Raw genomic sequence first — 21,650 nt, forward strand, 5'->3', positions numbered from 1 at the left:
GGAGCCCTCCCACCTCCTTCCCAAAGCTGGGAAAGCACTAATGAGGCTTTGGGAAGGAGGCAGGAGGACTCTCGGGCCCTGTCAGAGCCTCATGCCTCCTTCCCAAAGCCCAGTGCCTCACTTACCCGGCTTTGTGATGGCACCCTCTTGTCTCAGTACCTGGTGTGTGTGCCCCGCTCACACAGCCATAAATCTGCCCCGATCCAGATTTGGAAGCTTCCAGTTTTCACATCTGTCGCCCGCAACATATAGTTGACCAGGCAAACTGGTTGAGTGAGGTCCTTCACCTGAGGTGAAGAGTCTAAATAACTGCCTGAAGTACTCCTCCATTTCTTCAGTGGAACACTTCTCTGATATTCATCCATTGCCACAAATGATGGTGGCAGTGGGGGCCTCCCATGGCTTTCTCAGCTTGGAAGTAGCATTTCTATACAAGAGGGTAAAAAAGGAGGGAGGGAGGGAGGGAGGGGCAGACATCTACTACATGGTTACTTATCTGAATATACAGGCAAGCATAACTTTTATGCACATCCCTTCCCTATGGAAAATCAGTGGTAGAGGACAAGGATCTGCTGAAAAATTTCCTCACCATTTGGAACGATGTGTCAGGCAACTGTGATAACAAAATGATTGCCCTGTATCCAGACTTCCTGGTCTCGACTGTAATAAGTTACCACCACTTGGTTTGTAAATGGATGATTGGCTGTACTCTTCTAATATTTCCTTCCTGCAGAGATCTGATTTATCCATACCCATGCAACAGTAGGAGTGGGGCTATCCTTGTTCTGAAAAGAAGTGACTAGAGATGGGGAAAAGGAGGTTAACGATAATAACAGAGCTTTCAAAGATGGGGTGGGTTTATAATGACACTGTAGGGATGAGAAATGGCATGGCTATACATGGAAAGGACCTAGAAGTGAGTTGTGATGTCATGGACACTGACCAATAGGTGTCTATCACACTGCTGTAACTGCCTTCCATTCTGCAAAGGGTGTGATACAGTTCTGCGCTCACAAAAACAAGAATCGTGGCTCACTAACAATTTAGACAAGCAGCTTGGATGCTGGTAAATAGTGATTATCTTGCAATGGAGGCACTTGGGAGGGCAAGACTATCTGGATCAATGGCAGTTGCACAGTCCCTGCCCAACCCCCTGCAAATCCTTGTGCTCACCCCCTAAAGCTGTTGTGAATAGGAGTTTTCTGCATGGCAACGGAGCATTTGTTTTGCTTTTGGGTGCGTTTGGATGCTTTCACAACCATCCCTGTCAGAAGTCATCTGGGCTTCATCCTGACGCTATCTGCCCTGAGACTCAGACAGACTTCCCTCAGGGAGGCAGCCTGTTTGGAGCCAGTCCACAGAGAAGGCATTCCCACCCAACACCAGCACCCCCCCGCCCTTCCCACCACCTGCCCCTTCCTCAACCCATAGGGCTCATGTCGGGACCTGTCCATTTTAGTCATGCTGCTTTGCAAGATTCTAGTACTGTATGTACGAGGAGGACGCCACCTTATCTGTCTTATCTGATTTTGCAAGGTCCACTCGGCACCTTGCAAAATGCAGGGTCCCTGATCATGCAGCTTGAGAAGATGGTACGTAAGCAGGCCCCGTGCACAAGCCACAGTCTACTTGTGGGAGCTGAGGGCAACATTTGCTGCTGTGCCGTGGTTGGTGGTACTGTTGTGGGTGGAAGGCAAGGAGCCCAACAGTAGGTGGAGGCAAGGCCAAGTAATCAGAGTTTTGACCCTATCACCTTCCTGCCTGCTGAGTTCTCCAAGGGCAATACTGAGACTGGGAGGAGGAAGCTGGTGGACAGGGCCTGTCTCTCTGGCCGTAGTCCAACACTTTAACCACTACACCACACATCAGCCTTGACTGCCTCTTTGGTTCCTCTTTCCCTTTCTGCACACCCATCGCATTCTGCTTCCAGGGCTATATAGCTCAGTGGTTCCCAAGCTTCTTTGATCCACCACAAATTCATCTCCAGTGCACCTTGTTGTTGTTGTTTAGTTGTTTAGTCGTGTCCGACTCTTCGTGACCCCATGGACCAGAGCACACCAGGCACTCCTGTCTTCCACTGCCTCCCACAGTTTGGTCAAACTCATGCTGGTAGCTTCGAGAACACCATCCAACCATCTCATCCTCTGTCGTCCCCTTCTCCTTGTGCCCTCCATCTTTCCCAACATCAGGGTCTTTTCCAGGGAGTCTTCTCTTCTCATGAGGTGGCCAAAGTGTTGGAGCCTCAGCTTCACGATCTGTCCTTCCAGTGAGCACTCAGGGTTGATTTCCTTAAGAATGGATCGGTTTGATCTTCTTGCAGTCCATGGGACTCTCAAGAGTCTCCTCCAGCACCATAATTCAAAAGCATCAATTTTTCGGCGATCAGCCTTCTTTATGGTCCAGCTCTCACTTCCATACATCATTACTGGGAAAACCATAGCTTTAACTATACAGACCTTCCAGTGCACCTTACCCTACCCTATAAAAAACACTGCTAGAATAGTGGTTTGCACAACCCCCTAAGGAAGGTAATAACACAGTAAAGTTCAAAACAGTGAAAATTAATTCTGTGTTTATTCAAAATCTGGTTAAAACTATGTGGTTTGATTAATGCAACAAAATATGTGATCCAGTGATAGCAGCTTTTCAAAGTCTGTTAGTCACTTAAACCTCTAGCACAAACCCCACCTCCATCTTAGTGCCCCCCCAAGTAATCTGGGGCTGTACCGCCCACTTTGGGAACCACTAAAATAGCCTCTTAGCCTGTCCCCCATCTTTGGAAGAGGAATATCAGTGACTCAACTGAACGTGGTTGTTGTCAAGATGATACTAACAGAGGCTGCAAAGAAATGTGCAAATAATAATAAAAAAATCTTCAGAGATGATAAATAGCAGAAGCAATAGTTGAGTTACCCTCTTGGCAACCCTATCAAGCAGAATCAGGAAAAGCTGGCGGCAGCAGCAGCAGCAACTTGAGCAATCTAGCCAAGCAGTGGTCTGGAAATGGAGAGTTCTCCAGGAAGTTAATTCAAAAGGTTGGGCACCTTCTGCCCTGCGTTTAAACTTCCCCAGTGCAACATCAAACATGTCATTGAAGACCAAGCCCCCACAGGCCTGACAGAGAAGCGAAAAGAGTGGGCTGGAGGCATCAGATCCTAATCTTTATTAAATAAGTACAAAGCCCTGTGCTGGCTAATGAGAAGAACAAACCGATGAAAGATCCAGCAGGCTCCTCGGAAGGACACAAAGAAATTCATTCCTGATGAGGTTTTACTGAAAAAAGAAATACTCTACAGTGCTTGTTTTGGGGCCAAAATCTTACAGATCCCAATTTTTGCTTTTGGGCCAGGGCCATTTGGATGGACATAAATACTACATTGCTTGTAAGCAAAGTCAGGAACGGGAGATCTGGATGCAGTTTTCTTTGTTCTGACAAGGAGTCCCAGAGATAGTAATGCAGGGAAGGCCTGATGGTTTGAGCCTGTAAATTACAAGGGAAATAACAATGTGTGTTGGTTATTATTTGGGAGAGAGACTTGTTGTGTGGATAGTCAAAATGTTTACAACCCTGCATTAAAATAATAGGCTGTGTTGGATCATATCATGGCTTGCATAATTTATTCTCACGGCCGCACGTTCACACTTTCGGAGGAACAGAAGTTGATGGCATACTGGCATGATCCAGTAGGAACTGTTGACTTGTGAAGACTTTAGAGAACAATTGTGATGTCAGCGTTCAGGAGTCGCAATGGAGTCTATAAACAGAGCTCTGTTCAGAGAGTAGGCACCCTAACACTAAAAACACCACTGTTAGTCACTTTCAAGATCTTGATAGCACTGAACTAAAGAGTGTATAATCTGAGAAGTAAACAGAGAGGTTTCCTTTCTTAGTCCAGGCCTTGTATGTAGCAGGAAGATATTCAAGCAAACATGGAAGAAAGCTCCCTCAGAACTATACAGCCAATCAGAGCACGTGCCATCTCAGTAAGCATTATACCACTATGCTTGGTTGCTAAGCAACACACCCACCCATCCTTCTCTTGATTAGGTGGCTTTAACACTACCTAAAGTAACCTTTCACTTACAAGCTGAATGATCTCTGCTGCTGCACTTCCAACAGTTCTATCCATCTATTAATTCATCATATCCCCTTCCACCTCAAGAACAGTCAATAATATTTTTCAACCAGTCAATAAAAACTCTTTCCACAGCCATTTTTACTATTACATCGCATTGATTTCACTGGAAGAGCTAAACATGTGCTAAATTAAACTATCTCCTACTTAAAGGGGCCTAAATGTGTTACTCCCCTCTTGAGAAAACAAGACATTTGGCATCTTACTCGGGGATTGCCAGAACAAATTGACAGTACAGTCCTATGCAAGTTTAGTTGGAAGAAAGTCCCACTGGGTTCAGTAGGGCTTACTTCTTAGGCTGTGTGTTAAGGGCTGCAGCTTTAAACAACTGAGGGCCCTAAATTTAAATTACTTTAAACAACTGAGGACCCTAAACTTAAATTACCATTTTGTGGTATTCAGTGAGGATAAGTGGATTTTCTAATCTGCCTTAGATCATTGGAGGAGGATATTCCCTCTTTGCTTGTATACTTGGCAGCATGATAGAAAAATCAAAGGCGGTGCCTAATGCTGTACTAATATTAGTTTCCCAAACCACTTCAGACAGATATCTTGCTGCAGATTCACAGTTTGGATGTGCATAGAAATATGCACTTGCGATGAAGGATTCTTGGATACTCCTAGAGTTTACTCATAGGGGACTTTTTGCTGTTTGTTGTTCATTTTGCTGTGATATAAAACAGGACTCTTGCAAATGAGCTGTGTTTGAGATTTGGGTTTGACACCGAACCTCCTCAAAGTATATCCAAGAGGCTTAAAGCCAAATGGGTTTAGACTGCAAACATTAGTTTATTTTGTTATTCATAATATTTATATCCTTCTCTTCATCACAAGGGTCACAACAATTTAATACACAACAAAAACAAAATAGACTACACCTTTAAAATACAACCATCAGTTATGATGGGTAGTTGTAAAATTATACACAGGATCTGCGCTTTTTTTTCTGGGGGGACGCAGGGGGATGCATACCCCTAAACATTTTGTGAATCTAAGTTTGGCCTCATTGAGGAGCAGTATTTCAATATGAATAAGAAAATGAGAGTACCCCTTAAAAAAAGCACTGTGGAGGATAAATCCAGCTGCCTCAGGGGGCTCTAATCTGTTTCTCAACCTTCCTTCAAGAAACTCCAAGCTGCATTTTAGCCTACAATGGCCTTTGAAGGACATTCTGGCTGAGTGGTGGAGCCATGTTCCAGGCCTAGCTTTCGAGTGTCACAGAAGAAATCTGAGTTTCTATGTATGACCTAGCTCTCAAAGTGTACTCTTAAAAGTGGACACTGTAATCACAAAATCCTCAAAAACACCTGCTCTTTAACATCCCGTTATGACGCTATCCACACTTGGACTGTATGCACATTACCAGCTTAAAACGCAGCTAGGCCATTACAGTGGTACCTCGGGTTAAGTACTTAATTTGTTCCGGAGGTCCGTTCTTAACCTGAAACTGTTCTTAACCTGAAGCACCACTTTAGCTAATGGGGCCTCCTGCTGCCGCTGCACCGCCACCACACTATTTCTGAAGCAAAGTTCTTTTTTTTTTTAAATGATATTTATTGAGAATTTTAAGATTATAAAAAAACAAAGAAGAAAAGAAGGAAAAAACAGATAACAATTAAACAATACAAATCGATCAAAATCAAAAAGCAAAAGCAAAACACATAATACATCAAAATCAAAAAGCAGAAATAAACAAAAAAAATTTAAAAGCCAATCCAGTATTCTCAAATCCTTAACTGTCATTACCTTATTTCATCGACCGCCTCACACCTCCCTTTTTTGTATTCTAGTTGTTAATTATCTCAGCAAATCCTTTCCATCTTTCATAATATTCTGTCATTAAATTACCTTAATCTATTTTAACCTTATCTTACCATAAAAAACCCTAAAACTTAAAACTTAAATCTTATTTATACCAATTTCTCATAACCATACCATATTCTTACATAATTCTTTTTAACATTTCTGCTAAAGACAAATAATTTCGTTCCAACATTTTTCTAATACTCATTAATTTTGCAAAACTTTCCTAAATATTTTTTTTTAAACTTTCTTCCAATCTTCATCCAACGTCTCTTCCTCCTGGTTTCGGGTTTTGTCAGTCCTTTCTATCCCATCCATCTAGTTCATCAACCCAGTAACCTTATGTCTGAGGCCCTTAAATCTCTTCCATGTCCCTTCCGCAGGTCTTCTTCATGTTTATACCTGTACTTTACTTTGTCTTCTGCTCCTTTCATTCGTGGAGACTCCAGCTTGACGATATTTTTGTCCCTTCTCGACAGATCAGCCCCTTTTCCATAATCAACACTGAACTCCATGTGGTATTTAAAAGCATGTTTCAAGGTCCCTCCAAAGTTAAGGGCCCCCACAACTCCGAACTCCTCCCGGCCCAAAGCCAGACTTGAAAAGTCAAAACATCCCTGCATAGGGGGGTCTATCCAGCCCCCCATCTCCAAGCCAAACAAGACTCTATCTCTCCAAATCTGGCTTTTTCCAGGTTCATTCGTCAGATCCAACAACTCATGTTCCTGCTGGGCCACAGTTCCCTCCATCTCTGCCTCCCAAGGTCCAGCAACAACCTCCTCCCTCATCTGATCTGTCAGAGCACACTCCTGGATTAATTCCTGAGTGGGTTCTATATAGATACCCACTGCCTGTCCAAAATTTCCAATCGCAACAGTCATCAAATCCGTCTTCTCATGTAACTGTTCCAATAAAGCACTTGTCTTGCAGAAGGCAAGCACCAGAGCCTCCGAGTACATTCTTGTGCAAGGTCAGAGTCTGATCCCACGATCTTAATCTATTGCAGCTGCAAAGCTCCCCAGTTCAGATTTAATAACAGTTTCGCAAGCTCCCTCTAGGGGAGAAAGCTTCTATTTGTATCCATCTCTCTCTCTTTTTTTTTTAAAGCAGATCTAACAACAAAGTTTCCTTTTTCAGATATTTTGTCAATATTTTGTTCCTTTTAGATGCGAAGGGGAACAATGGCATCACTATGTTTCTCTTCTTTTAACTATCTGTCAAAAACGTTTGTCTATAGTCAATGAACTTCCCAAAGACGTCTGTCCTGACACCCCGCTCCCAGGTTCAAGACGGTGGGAAATTGCTTTTCTTTACACTCTCTTCTGCAGGTTTAAACAGTCCAGAAAAAGTTCCCCCCTCTTCTCCTGCTTCCAAGGGGGGTTCAGTAATTTTAGATGATGAAAATTAATCCTTTACGGACGACTTTCTAAACTCTAGCTTGCCGTGTCTTTGCTTTAATCTATCTACAAAAAGCGGAAGGCGGACTTCCTGTTTAGACCTTCCCGCTTCAGTGTCAAATTAAAAGAAATTTCTTAATCCAATTTTCCGTTCTACTCACGGACAGTTATTTAAGATCCAATTGTCCACAGGAAAAAGTCAGCGCTCTCCGGCAACAGCAATGCAGCTTCACTCTGTGAAAGAAGCAGTCGATTCAAGGCACCGTGACACTCACCCCACGTCGCTCCGGATCCCCGAAACCGGGGTTCCCCGCGAGTAGGGGGGGGTGCAAAGGTGCCAGCTGAATCCCATGTCCACAGGCTTCTCCCGCCTGTGGTTTTTGATGGGTCTCCGCCTCACCATGGCGGTTCAGACCCTTTTTTCCACGGAGCGGATTCCTCCCGATCGGAGGAAATCCGCCATTGCCAGAGGCGCCAACCCGGAAGTCCGTCTGAAGCAAAGTTCTTAACCCGAGGTACTATTTCTGGGTTAGTGGAGTCTGTAACCTGAAGCGTATGTAACCTGAAGCATATGTAACCCAAAGTACCACTGTATTTCTCTCAATTCGGATCCAAGCTGGTTTGGAGGGGGGGGAATGCGTCAAAATGTAGTATTTCCTAAGGCACACTGGGACAGATATGAACTGTGGCTAACAGACACTGTTTCCTAATCCAGCAGTGGATCCAACACTGGATGCAGAATAAACTGGAGTGTGTACACAATCTTGGATGAGGGCAGCTTCTTGATGAATGAGGAGGAGCAAGAGAGATCTCCTCAGCAATTGTTGCCCCATTCTTTGAAAAAACAAACATACCAAGCTGGACTTGAAACTCATTCAATTTTATTTATATATTTAATAAATTTCTGAAACTGTCTTCCAAGAATAATATCCTACCCAAGATGGTTCACATTATGCATCAAAGTGCACAGCAAAGTACAATAAATATGATTTTAAAACATCAGTCATTTCAATATAATATAATCCCTTATTATTAAAACTGGCAACCAACAGCAGACCAACTTAAAAATACAATATAATACACCAGTGAGACCAGACTAACTATGGTTAGTGGAAACAAGCCATCTTCAAAATATGTTTTATTAAGCTGCTTTGTTTCCATTAACCAATGTTAAGATTACCTGTTAATTAACCTGGATAGGACTGCTCTGTGAATTGTTAGGACTTACCTCCTAGTAAATCTTCACTATGAGTGTTGATCCCAATAGTTAATAATCATAAATAATTTTCCCACTGAAAAATATCTATCATATTTATATCTTTCTTTGTACAGTAAATCAAATTATTGCATGTTAGTGCTAAATCTCATGATTTCATCATTCCTTCTTGGATGGTAGGAATCTTGTTTTGTTTCCAGTAGTGGGACAACACAACTCTAACTGCTACAACTATACCAGATAATAGCTTTGCATTTTCCTTGGCAATTGTATCTTGATAACTGTTGCTTTAAATGGCTGTCCCTTGTTCGAAAACATTAGTGTTTGTAGGACATATAATATCCCTGTCCATCTTCCTGCATTTTAAACATCTGTCACAAAATCATCGCATACCAAAATAAATTTATCTTTTTTACTTCAGCCTCTAAGGACTCTTAATCTGAATGTCAATTTTTCAAGTAATGAAAATGTCCCATACTTTTGCATACCGATAATCCAGATTAGCTCCTGTCAAGCCCCTCCAAATTTCACAATTGCGAACTGTGATGCAATAAGAAAGTGTCCAATTAATTCCTTGCTGTTTATAAAAAGTGTCTTTCCTCTTTTTGATATTCTGATCTGGCAAGCCTATCCTCTTTCCCTCTTTGGGAGGGGAAGGATGGCAAAATTGGATCAGATCTCTGAAGGCACAACCTTAGCCTCTCTCTTAGTCTTCCAACGACACCTCATCAGGATAACCTTTGGGTTTGAAAGAAGGAAGGATTTCAATCCAGAGTTCACAAGTTGGTTTTGAAGGGCAGCCGAGTTATTTGATTAGAGCCTGCAGAAAGCCTGCAATGCCTCTCCTGGCTCCATCATCGCTGACCATGAAACCGCAGCCACTGGTGCTTTAATGTACTGTGGCTGAACTTATCGCCAACAGGTCAAAGGGGATGCAATTTACTTGGGCTTTGATGCATTTGATACAGTCGAGGGGGGGGATGGGAGACAGTGGAGGGAAGAGGAGGTGGCAGGGAAAGGGCTTTGCCTGTTTACATTAGAAGTGGATTAGTGTGAAGTTGACAGAGCCAGTTTCTAGCAGAGAGAAAGACTTAAGTTGTAATTCGAAATCATGAGAGAGTTCTGGTGGGAGCTGGAGAGAGGTTCTGTTTGCTTAGATTGGGAGCTGATTTTGGAGGAGTCAGGCCGAGTGTTTGTCTGCAGAGGCTCTTTTATCTCAGCTTCTCGGCATTGCTTGCTGTCTTGGAGCTGACTGGGGCTGGGGATCTTCCTGAAGCCACATCAGAACGTGTGCGAAATAAAACTCACCTCCTCTGTGGGTGCTTCCAGACCATTGCTATTTTCAGGCGGGATTCAACCGCACACTGGCATATTTATGTTCATTTGGAGGGCTTGTTGAACAAAAACCATTTCCCCGCCCAAGAGTGGACTTTTTGCTGTAACAAAAGTTATGGGACAGGAGCGTGAGTTAACTCTTGCTTTGATGCGCCATTATCAGTCCACCCGCTACAAACAAATCATGAAATAGCAAGCATCATCTACTTGTTTGACTGGAAAGTAAACGGGAGTGTGTAGACACAGCCATAGTGTGTTGGATTAAATTATGTGGCATTAATTTTGTATGTTTCATTTGTGCAATGAAGAGACATTGTAAAAAAGAAATAGGGTAGAAAATGTATGGTTATCCATACATTCAGCAGATCAGTGAACACCCTCCAAGAGCCCCTATTTTCCAGGGACAGTCCCGGAGTTACGAAAGTCACCCTGGCTTCTGATCTGATCCCGGAATGTCCCTATTTCCCCCACCAGTGCCACCACCAAGCTCAGGGATGCGGATGAGTTGACGCTTGTCCTGAGTGGAGGCACAGCCTTGAGGAAGCATCCTGCTGCCTCTCCATGGCAAAAAATGGGGAATCAAGGAGGGCTAATTGTGAGGAGTGAGAAATTTCCCTATTTTCATCTGAGGAGTCTTGGAGGGTAAGCTACCAAGTACCTGAGATACGAGAGACATTTATGTTTTGGTGTGAGTCAGCTCAAATTAGTTAAGAAGCAGATATGAGCTAAAAGTAGAGGCCTCCATTAGGGTACATCATCCCAAGGGTGGGTTTGCATCAGACAGGTGAGGGCTGAGACGGAAAGAGAATCGCTTTCCTGATATTACCACGTGGGCTAATTGTAGAGGTGAGATATGAGAATGGAAGGGGAAGGGGGCGAACCCCAGTTTCTTACATACACCATGGAATTTGCTCACACAAGATGTAGTGACGGCCACCAACTTGGATGGTTTTAAAAGAGGATTAGACAAATTCACGGACGGTTAGGCTATCAATGGCAAATAGCCACAATGACAACGTTCCACCTCTGTTGGAGGGAGCATGCCTCTGAATGCCTGTTACTATGAATCATAAGTGGGAAGAACACCATCAGATCCTGTTTGTGGGCTTCACAGAGGCATCTGGTTTCCCTCTGTGAGAACAGAATACTGGACTAAGTGGGCCTTTGGCCTGGCCTGATCCAGCAGGGATCTTTTATGGAACATTCCGGAATGCAAAGGTAAAAGGACAGTCAGGTCAAGTTGGTCCTGTGTGGAGGCACATCAGCTTTTGCTGAATCTACAGTACTGTAGGAAATGAGAGGGCTGCTTTCAACTACTGGACACAGTTTGGATGTTTTCATTGAGTGGAACCAGTGATATATACACAGAGAAAGGGAGGGAAGGAGGGAGAGACTCCTGGTGGGCTGATGAGCGCATCTAGGCAGTGGCCTGGGGAAGAAGAGTGTGGCAATGTTCCTTTTGTGAATCCTGGCCCCCTGCTGACAGTTGGGCCCAAAGTTTTCCTCTTTTTTTCTTCCTTTTATCCTGTGCCTACAAAGAAAGGGAACCCCTTCATGGATCACTGCCTTGCCGTGGCGAAGGGGCTTGAATAACTCAGAGAAGCTATGAACTATGCCGAGCAGGGCACCTAAGATGGACAGGTCATAGTGGAGAGTTTTGACCAAACGTGATCCACCTGGAGCAGGAACCGGCAAGCCACTCCAGTACCCCTGCCAAGAAAACTCCATGGACAAAGACAACAGGCATATAAAAGTTATGATGCTGGAAGATGAGCCCCTCAGGTCGGAAGGTGTCCAACATGCTACTGAGGAAGAGCGGAGGACAAGTACAAGTAGATCCAGAGCTGATGAAGCGGCTGGGCCAAAGCCGAAAGGGCGCTCAGTTGCGGATATGCCTGGAAGCGAAAGGAAAGTCCAATGCTGTAAAGAAAAATATTGCATAGGAACCTGGAATGTAAGAACCATGAACCTGGGTAAGTTGGATGTGGTCAAAAATGAGATGGCAAGAATAAATATTGACATCCTGGGCATCAGTGAACTAAAATGGACAGGAATGGGCGAATTCAGTTCGGATGACTATCATATCTACTACTGTGGGCAAGAAACCCGTAAAAGAAATGGAGTAGCCCTCATAGTCAACAAAAGAGTGGCGAAAGCTGTACTGGGATGCAATCTCAAAAATGATAGAATGATCTCAATACGAATCCAAGGCAGACCTTTTAACATCACAGTAATCCAAGTTTATGCACCAACTACTGGTGCTGAAGAAACTGAAATTGACCAATTCTATGAAGACTTACAAGACCTTATAGAAGTGACACCAAAGAAGGATGTTCTTCTCATTATAGGGGATTGGAATGCTAAAGTAGGGAATCAAGAGATAAAAGGAACAACTGGCAAGCTTGGCCTTGGAGATCAAAATGAAGCAGGGCAAAGGCTAATAGAGTTCTGTCAAGAGAACAAGCTGGTCATCACAAACACGCTTTTCCAACAACACAAGAGACGACTCTACACATGGACATCACCAGATGGGCAATATTGAAATCAGATTGATTATATTCTCTGCAGCCAAAGATGGAGAAGCTCTATACAGTCAGCAAAAACAAGACCTGGAGCTGACTGTGGCTCAGATCATCAGCTTCTTATAGCAAAATTCAAGCTTAAACTGAAGAAAGTAGGAAAAACCACTGGGCCGGTAAGATACAATCTAAACCAAATCCCTTATGAATACACAGTGGAAGTGAGGAACAGGTTTAAGGATTTATATTTGCTGGACAGAGTGCCTGAAGAACTATGGGTGGAGGCTCGCAGCATTATACAGGAGGCAGCAACGAAAACCATCCCAATGAAAAAGAAATGCAAGAAAGCAAAGTGGCTGTCCAACGAGGCCTTACAAATAGCGGGGGAAAGAAGGCAAGCAAAATGCGAGGGAGATAGTGAAAGATACAGGAAATGGAATGCAGATTTCCAAAAAATAGCAAGGAGAGACAAGAAGGCCTTCTTAAACGAGCAATGCAAAGAAATAGAGGAAAACAACAGAATGGGAAGAACCAGAGATCTGTTCAAGAAAATTGGAGATATGAAAGGAACATTTCGTACAAAGATTACCATAATAAAGGACAAAAGTGGTAAGGACCTAACAGAAGCAGAAGACATAAAGAAGAGGTGGCAAGAATACACAGAGGAATTATACCAGAAAGATATGGATGTCTCGTACACCCCAGGTAGTGTGGTTGCTGACCTTGAGCCAGACATCCTGGAGAGTGAAGTCAAATGGGCCTTAGAAAGCACTGCAAATAACAAGGCCAGTGGAAGTGATGGTATTCCAGCTGAACTATTTAAAATTTTAAAAGATGATGCTGTTAAGGTGCTACACTCAATATGCCAGCAAGTTTGGAAAACTCAGCAGTGGCCAGAGGATTGGAGAAGATCAGTCTACATCCCAATCCCAAAGAAGGGCAGTGCCAAAGAATGCTCCAACTACCGCACAATTGCACTCATTTCACACGCTAGCAAGGTTATGCTTAAAATTCTACAAGGAAGGCTCAAGCAGTATGTGGACCGAGAACTCCCAGAAGTGCAAGCTGGATTTAGAAGAGGCAGAGGAACCAGAGACCAAATTGCAAACATGCGCTGGATTATGGAGAAAGCTAGAGAGTTCCAGAAAGACATCTACTTCTGCTTCATTGACTATGCAAAAGCCTTTGACTGTGTCGACCACAGCAAACTATGGCAAGTTTTTAAAGAAATGGGAGTGCCTGATCACCTCATCTGTCTCCTGAGAAATCCTTATGTGGGACAAGAAGCTACAGTTAGAACTGGATATGGAACAACTGATTGGTTCAAAATTGGGAAAGGAGTACGACACGGCTGTATATTGTCTCCCTGCTTATTTAACTTATATGCAGAATTCATCATGCGAAAGGCTGGGCTGGATGAAGCCGGAATTAAGATTGTCAGAAGAAATATCAACAACCTCAGATATGCAGATGACACAACCTTGATGGCAGAAAGTGAGGAGGAATTAAAGAACCTTTTATTGAGGGTGAAAGAGGAGAGCGCAAAATATGGTCTGAAGCTCAACATCAAAAAAACAAAGATCATGGCCACCTGTCCCATCACCTCCTGGCAAATAGAAGGGGAAGAAATGGAGGCAGTGAGAGATTTTACTTTCTTGGGCTCCATGATCACTGCAGATGGTGACAGAAGTTGCGAAATTAAAAGACGCCTGCTTCTTGGGAGAAAAGCAATGACAAACCTAGACAGCATCTTAAAAAGCAGAGACATCACCTTGCCAACAAAGGTCTGTATAGTTAAAGCCATGGTTTCCCCTGTAGTGGTGTATGGAAGTGAGAGCTGGACCATAAAGAAGGCTGATCGCCGAAGAATAGATGCTTTTGAATTATGGTGCTGGAGGAGACTCTTGAGAGTCCCATGGACTGCAAGAAGATCAAACGTATCTATTCTTAAGGAAATCAGCCCTGAGTGCTCACTGGAACGACAGATCGCGAAGCTGAGGCTCCAATACTTTGGCCACCTCATGAGAAGAGAAGACTCCCTGGAAAAGACCCTGATGTTGGGAAAGATGGAGGGCACAAGGAGAAGGGGACGACAGAGGATGAGATGGTTGGATGGTGTTCTCGAAGCTACCAGCAGGAATTTGACCAAACTGCAGGAGGCAGTGGAAGACAGAAGTGCCTGGCGTGCTCTGGTCCATGGGGTCACGAAGAGTCAGACACGACTAAACAACAACAACAACAGAGAAAGGGAAAGTGTTTGGAGGAGATAAGTTAGGAAGAGGTTAGAATTACTGATAGAGGAACATCAGGCGCCTGAGGAAAGCAAAACTGGACCCCAAATGTGCATAAAGTCGCCATGCACTAATGTTCTCCACAGAAAATAAATTTCCCTGCAAATTTCCCTGCTTGCTCTCTCTCTGCAGAATGTGTGCGTGTGTCCCCCTCCCACTGTTAATGCCATTGGCTTCACATAGATGTCACTCCTGCCTTATATGACGAGAGCTCCTCGGAGTGAGTCAGTTAAATGGGGCTAGTGCATTATAGTAATGGAGTAACTGTATAAAAACAATGAAATCCAATCTCTTTAAACTGATTTGATGTCTGCCCGAACCACAACATTTCCTGCTAATGGCTTCCTTCATTTTGTAACCACGATCTCCACCTGATCAGATTACAGCTGTTTTTAATTACAAAGCTAATAGAATTTGTAAGCAGTGTCAGGCAGACAGCGCATGGCCCTGCGAGCAGAGCGGGGGGGGGGCTGGAAAGAGGTGTGTGTGTGTGTGTGTGTGTGTGTGTGTGTGTGTTGAGGGATCTTAATGACTGTATTAAAACAGACACAGTCCATCAGCAGCAACTGTCAAAACACCGAAAGGAAAGGCCCAAAACAGATGATAATATTTTCAGCCACTCAGCTGACATGTTGGCACTCTGGGTCATCTGTGTGAAAACAAACTGAGCTGTCATTGGTATGGATAGCTCTGTGTGTGCATTTGTGGTGTGTGTGTTTGTTCATCTTTCTCACATTCTGAGTATTGAGGTGACATGATATAGTAGACAAGGTCTTTGGGCTCTGGCTGAAGACACCTGTACTTCAATCCATAGACATGATCCATCTGGATATCCCCGGATGGGTCATTCATGGTCTCGGTGAAAACGGGAATGTTAATAATGGAGCTGTTGTGAAGGATGAATGCCAGAATTACAAACATCATCATTAAAGTGGCTTTCAAGGCCAGCCCAATACATTTTGCTGCCCGAGGCAAAGGGTAAGATGCTTTATACTGCCTTAGACTGAATCAGACCGTGGGCCCATCTAGCTCAGTATTGTCTCCATTGACTGGCAATGACTCTCCAGGGTTCTCAGGCAGGCTCCATTCTGTGCCCTACCTGGAGATGCTTGGGACTGGACCTGAGACTTTCTGCATGCAAAGCAGAGGCTCTGCCACAGAGTTACTTTTTCCCAGATTGACAGACATTCCATGTACAGAAGCCTGCCATATTCACAGTTAAATCTTATGTCAACAACTAGTGATGGGACAGCATCATCCTCTGCAAATGAGGGCAGAAGATTGTTTTAGGAAGTACTTGGTAGGCACACTTCTGATCTCCAACAAAGGGGAATATAATAATAATTTATTATTTATACCCCGCCCATCTGGCTGGGTTTCCCCAGCCACTCTGGGCAGCTCCCAACCAAATAGCCAGGGAGTTCAGAAGGAACAGTTTGGGGGGGGCTGCTGCTACTTCCCCCCTCCAGCATCTGCTACTTAATGCCATTGACTCACTCTGCCTAATGGTAGGGCCGGCCCTAGATGCCTGACTTTGGAATTGCTGAAACTAGAATGGATCCATTGAAACTTGCTGGCGAAGAGTTGAGTTCAGGAGGAGTGCTTCACTGCTTCGAGATGTGGTGCACTCTGCACTCTGCACCAATGGTCTGGCCTGCAAGTCATATGTTTTGGCATGTGAAAAGGGACAAAACTCCACTCCTTACCGCTAGTCCTCATGAACTAGCACAAACCATGGAGGAAGGGGGAAGGGGATATCTATAATTGGAGACCAGACTGAAATGGAGGTAAAATATAATAAAGTAAGTAACTGACAAGCCCATCATCTTCTCCCCCTGCTGGGTCACCTCTCTCTCTCTCTGCATCTTTCTCTCTTCAGTATGACAGGGCCACTGATGGAAGCAAATTAAGTCTAAAGGAGGCGGCATGCATCTAGTTTACAGCCCACTGCTACACATGGATGGCAAGAGACAGGGGGAGAAAACTGGGTGATTCACAGGGCGTCATTTGTAACAGTGGTTTCTCCTTCCCAACGTTTCTGCTCACCTTGAGAAATGGAAGTACTGTAATCTGTTCTCTTTGGTGCTCATGGACAAAAATGCTTCTTTTCACGTCACTGCCGGTGCTGCAAACATTTGGTGACACGTTGGCCTTGTAAATGATTTAGGGTCCATCTCAAGCCAGCATCAATCATTTATTCCTGGGCTTAATTATTCATCACAACAGGAGTCTCCCATCTTCAATTTCTTTGTGTCATTATCTTCTTGGTTTCTTCTTTCACAGTATAACCACTACTGTCACTTTACAGCTTGATCCTTATTGTTGTTTTTTTGTCCTCGAGACATTATTGGGCGGGAGGTTAACCAGCAAAGGTGGGGGACATCTAGAGAAAAAGCCAAATGTTGTGGACACTCAGGAGTTTGGACAGATGAAGGGATTATTTACTGGAGGCTGTGTGGAAGCAGGGATGGGAGAGAAACCTGACTCAGCTTGCATTTAAAGGCAGAACGACTTAATTCACACTTTCTGGAAAAATATGAGAACCAAAACGCAGCCATCCTTCTAAATTCACGCTTCTCCAAATTTTGTGATGCAGTTATCAAGCTAATCAATGCTTACAGAAATGGAAAGCGCATAAAAATGAATAAATTCCTGGAAAATAGCCTACAAAAATGCATTATAGGAGGGATCATTGTTTGGAAAAAAATATGTACGTTAGTCAAACTGCATACAAAAAATGTATTAGGAGAAATTTGCACTAAAATGCTGGTGCATTTTCATATTGGTTTAAAAATAAATAAACCTCAAATTGCTGCAGAAATGTGAAGAACCAGATTTAAAATTGGAAGAATGAGAAACCAAGAGAAGCAAAATGGGCAGATCTGTCCCTCCCTACGTGGAAAACACAGGGCTGCCATCTTCCAGTGGTGGGTGGGGCCAGAGGCAAAAGTGGGTGGAGCAATAAATGTCCATAATACTATGTAATACTATGTAATATCAATATGAGATGAAGCATCTTTTTGGTGATATACTACATTTCTTTCAGTTAAGCCCCTGGTTATAGTAAGTGGGGTGTTAAATTACCGGTAATTGATAGAATATGAATAGATCTGCATATCTCCAAAGCCTCTGCTAAGGGTCTTTTTGTGTCAGGTACATTGTAATTTAATAAAGTAATTTTTGTTGTTGTTTATTTCTACAGTGTTAGCAAGATTAGTCTCCGGCAGCAAAAACAAAGATCCTTGCGTTACCTTAAAGAATACCAAATGTGATTGTGGTATAAGCTTCTGTGGACTAGAACCCACTTCTTCTGGTGCATGATGTACAATCTTCAGTTGCAGCTATATATGCACATGGGGTGAGGTGGGAGGTGGAATTGTAAGCAGTGAGGTCAAAGGGGGAAAGGTGCAAAAGGTGCAGGCAGTGACAATTCCCTAAATTAAAATGGATGCAAAATAAGCTCAAAATAAGCCATCACTGAGAATACAAGCTGGCAACAGTGACATAATCCTGCACTTGGGGGTTGTACATTGTGCATCTAATGAAGTAGACTTTCATCTAATGAAGTCTGCATAAGCTGACCACAATAAAAACAAATCTGGTCTTAATGGTGCCATGAAACTCTTCGTCGTGTAATCATTTTTATTTTAGGTAAAGGGACCCCTGACCATTAGGTCCAGTCGTGACCGACTCTGGGGTTGCGGCGCTAATCTCGCTCTATAGGCCGAGGGAGCCGGCGTACAGCTTCCGGGTCATGTGGCCAGCATGACTAAGCCGCTTCTGGCGAACCAGAGCAGTGCACGGAAACGCCGTTTACCTTCCCGCCGGAGCGGTACCTATTTATCTACTTGCACTTTGATGTGCTTTTGAACTGCTAGGTGGCAGGAGCAGGGACAGAGCAACGGGAGCTCACCCCGTCGCGGGGATTCGAACCGCCGACCTTCTGATCAGCAAGTCCTAGACTCTGTGGTTTAACCCACAGCACCACCTGCGTCCCATTTTTAAAATAGATAATATTCTTATTTTGCAATCAAAGTGAACCTGCAGTAGCTTAAATTTCACAATAAGTAAAAAATCTACAAATTCTTCACAGAATGAAAGGTAAGAAAGGTAGGAAAAAACCTGATACGCAGCATCAAACACACTCCAAACTGCATGGTGGGTTACACTTACTGCAGTCAGTGGCAGCAGTAGGGAACTTGTGGTCCTCTCTGTGTTGCTGAACTACAACTCCCATCATCTCTGACCATGCTGAGTGGAGCTGATGGGAGTTGGAGTCCAACTAACAGCTGGAAGGTCACAGCTTCCTCCTTCCCCATGAGAACATGTTTTTATTGAGGCTCGAAGCTACAGTCTTCAGGGATATACTCAACTGCTCCGGTCAGTGAGTCATATGTCCTCCCACCCACACCCACCCCGTTTCATTCTTTTGAACTCTTAAACCCAATGTTTGACACACATTTTTACAGTAACTCAAGACCTGGTGAGTGGTTAATGCCGTTGTGTTTTCACAGGGGCACTGCAACGCACTGCAAAATGTCAAGTATCGAGAATCAGCCCCGCGTTTCTCTGAGGCTAAGCTTCAGCGCCAGCTGTCAGAGTGGGGAAGGTGGGGCAAGCTTCACCAAAAACGCATGAAACCCAGGGCTGGCATCTGCGTGGAGAGGACACAGGCACAGATCCAAACGTGACCTTGCTTGCCTCCTCCGCCACCTAATCTCCCGTTAAGCCTGTGCATTTCATGTTCCTGTTATTCTTCCAGCGCTAAAAGGACCTTCTTCTAAAACAAATATATGAAATTAATACCCGGAGCCATGAACTCAACTGCATCCTTGCTATACTGATGTCATCTGAGAGCTTGCGTATACAGTAATGAAGTAAAGTTTGTGCCATGCTGCAGCGAAATGCCAGGGACAGAGGACTGTATGTACCCGCATCCATATGTCCCAGGGCTTACAAGCAAGTTTAAAATCGCCATCCATTGTTATCAATATTCTAAAAGGCCATCCCCGGTTCTGTCTTGCCTTGTCCTCACAAATGTCCCTTTGAGGTAGATTATAATAATTCCCATTTTACTGATGGGGAATATTGACAGCCAATGTGGTTCAGAGGCTAGAGTCCTTGACTAGAAATTGGGAAGATCTGGGGTCAAATCCCCACTTGGCCAGGAAGCCTTCAGCCAGTCACTAATCTCCTGCCAGTGGCTAAAGAGCAGCCCCCAAGTGTTAAAATGTCAGGACTGAGCCTTTCTGATGTTTGCTTGCAGCTGTTAACACAGCGTTAGAATACACCAACAGAAGTATTCATCATACAATATGTGGCAATTATTATGCGCTTACTTATAAAGCCCGTAACTCACTTGGACAGGCTTCATGAGCCACTTGCGGGTTCCCACGGGTTGGGAAATGCTTCTCCAGCAGACTGCACTGCTCATAAAAGGCTGAAAGGGCTCAATAGGCTGCACCTAGTTCTTCTGCCCTCCTCCTCTGGTCCTGCCCATTGCAATCTACCTTTTGTGCCATCTCAACACCACATGCTTCTCCATCCCAGCTTCACCATCTTGGTTCCCAGTGGCCTGAGATGGGGCAGAGCGGAACGCGATGAGACCGCAACACGCAAGGTCAGTTTTACTCACTGTTGTAGAAAAGGAAGAGGGGAGCTAGATCTATGGGGGTTGCCCCCTTTGACCACAGCAGTGGCACTGGACTGGCCATCATCTCCGGCTTGTCCCATGGGGACCATGACTTGCCAGAGATCCTGAGAAGGGAATTCACCGGCTGCCCAGGCGTGCAGAGATCTGATCTGTCAACCCAAGCACGAAGAACATCCCTGCACAGGCATGCCTGGAGTGTCATAAAAGAGGGGGCTGTGTTTCGTGGAGACTGGGAGTGGACTCCCCAGGTCAGCAGCGAAGCACGCAGGTCAGGTAGGATGGAGCAATCCTTCACTGCCCTGTCTCTCCTGCACGCTCTCCCATGGATAAGCCCAGGACTTTCAGTCTCCAGGCCTGTCAATCCGGCACCTTTCAGCAATGCTAAGCGCACATTAAAGGGAAACACAAAGAAAGATCCTCTTTTGAGGAATGACATAACAATAAGGAGGGGAGGGGTTCGGAGACACCGTGTCTTCTCTTCTCCCTGCCATACACCTAAGCGGCTTGAACAGCAGCATTCCCAAAGTCCCAAGCAGGATAATAAGCAGAGCAGCGGCAGCTATTCAGGGGGCCTCCGACCTTGCCTAGGTAACAACATAATGAGCCTTCCCTCCCCCCCTTTTTTTCTTTTTGAATTGCTCCATCCCTGCCAAAGGGGTGGAAACGGAGGGGGGGATGCTTTTGTTTGCAGTAATGAACCTGTAATTATGCTACATTTCTTGGTTTTAGCCACATTTTTGTGGTGTGCTGTTCTCTTTGTATTGACAGATTTATGGCCGGGATATTCTCCTCCACCGACTGGAGTATGACACTCCGTGGAGACTGTCTGACTCCAGTTTCTTCTCCTCCTCAGCTAAGAAGGGGCAGGGGACAGAAAGCATGTGGCATCTCTGCTAGGAAGGCCTCCCACCTCTCCAATCCCACATCCACACACACACACACACACACACAAAAGTGAAAAAAGAATATTGAAAGTATTCTTCTGAAACTCCAGGTGAGCCAAACAGGAAAGAGAAGAAAGCACCTGCGAATGATATTGGGAGAGCATCTGATTGGGCATTATTGCTGATCCTGAGACGGTGCTGATCTGGTCATGACATTGGATGGGAGGCCACTGGGAACCCCATGGAAGAGTGGGTTAGAGAGAGACCCCAGCCAAGCTGGGAGGGTGGTCTGATAAAGCAATACAAGAATAGATCAATGGTTGGCTGCCAGGCCACACTGAAGGTGCTGGTATTGGTGTAAAAAGAATAAATGTAATAATACAGTGGTACCTCTGGTTACAAACTTAATTCATTCC

Source organism: Podarcis pityusensis, assembly GCF_964106645.2.
Source record: "Podarcis pityusensis genome assembly, contig: HAP1_SCAFFOLD_144, whole genome shotgun sequence".
Classification (NCBI taxonomy): Eukaryota; Metazoa; Chordata; class Lepidosauria; order Squamata; family Lacertidae; genus Podarcis; species Podarcis pityusensis.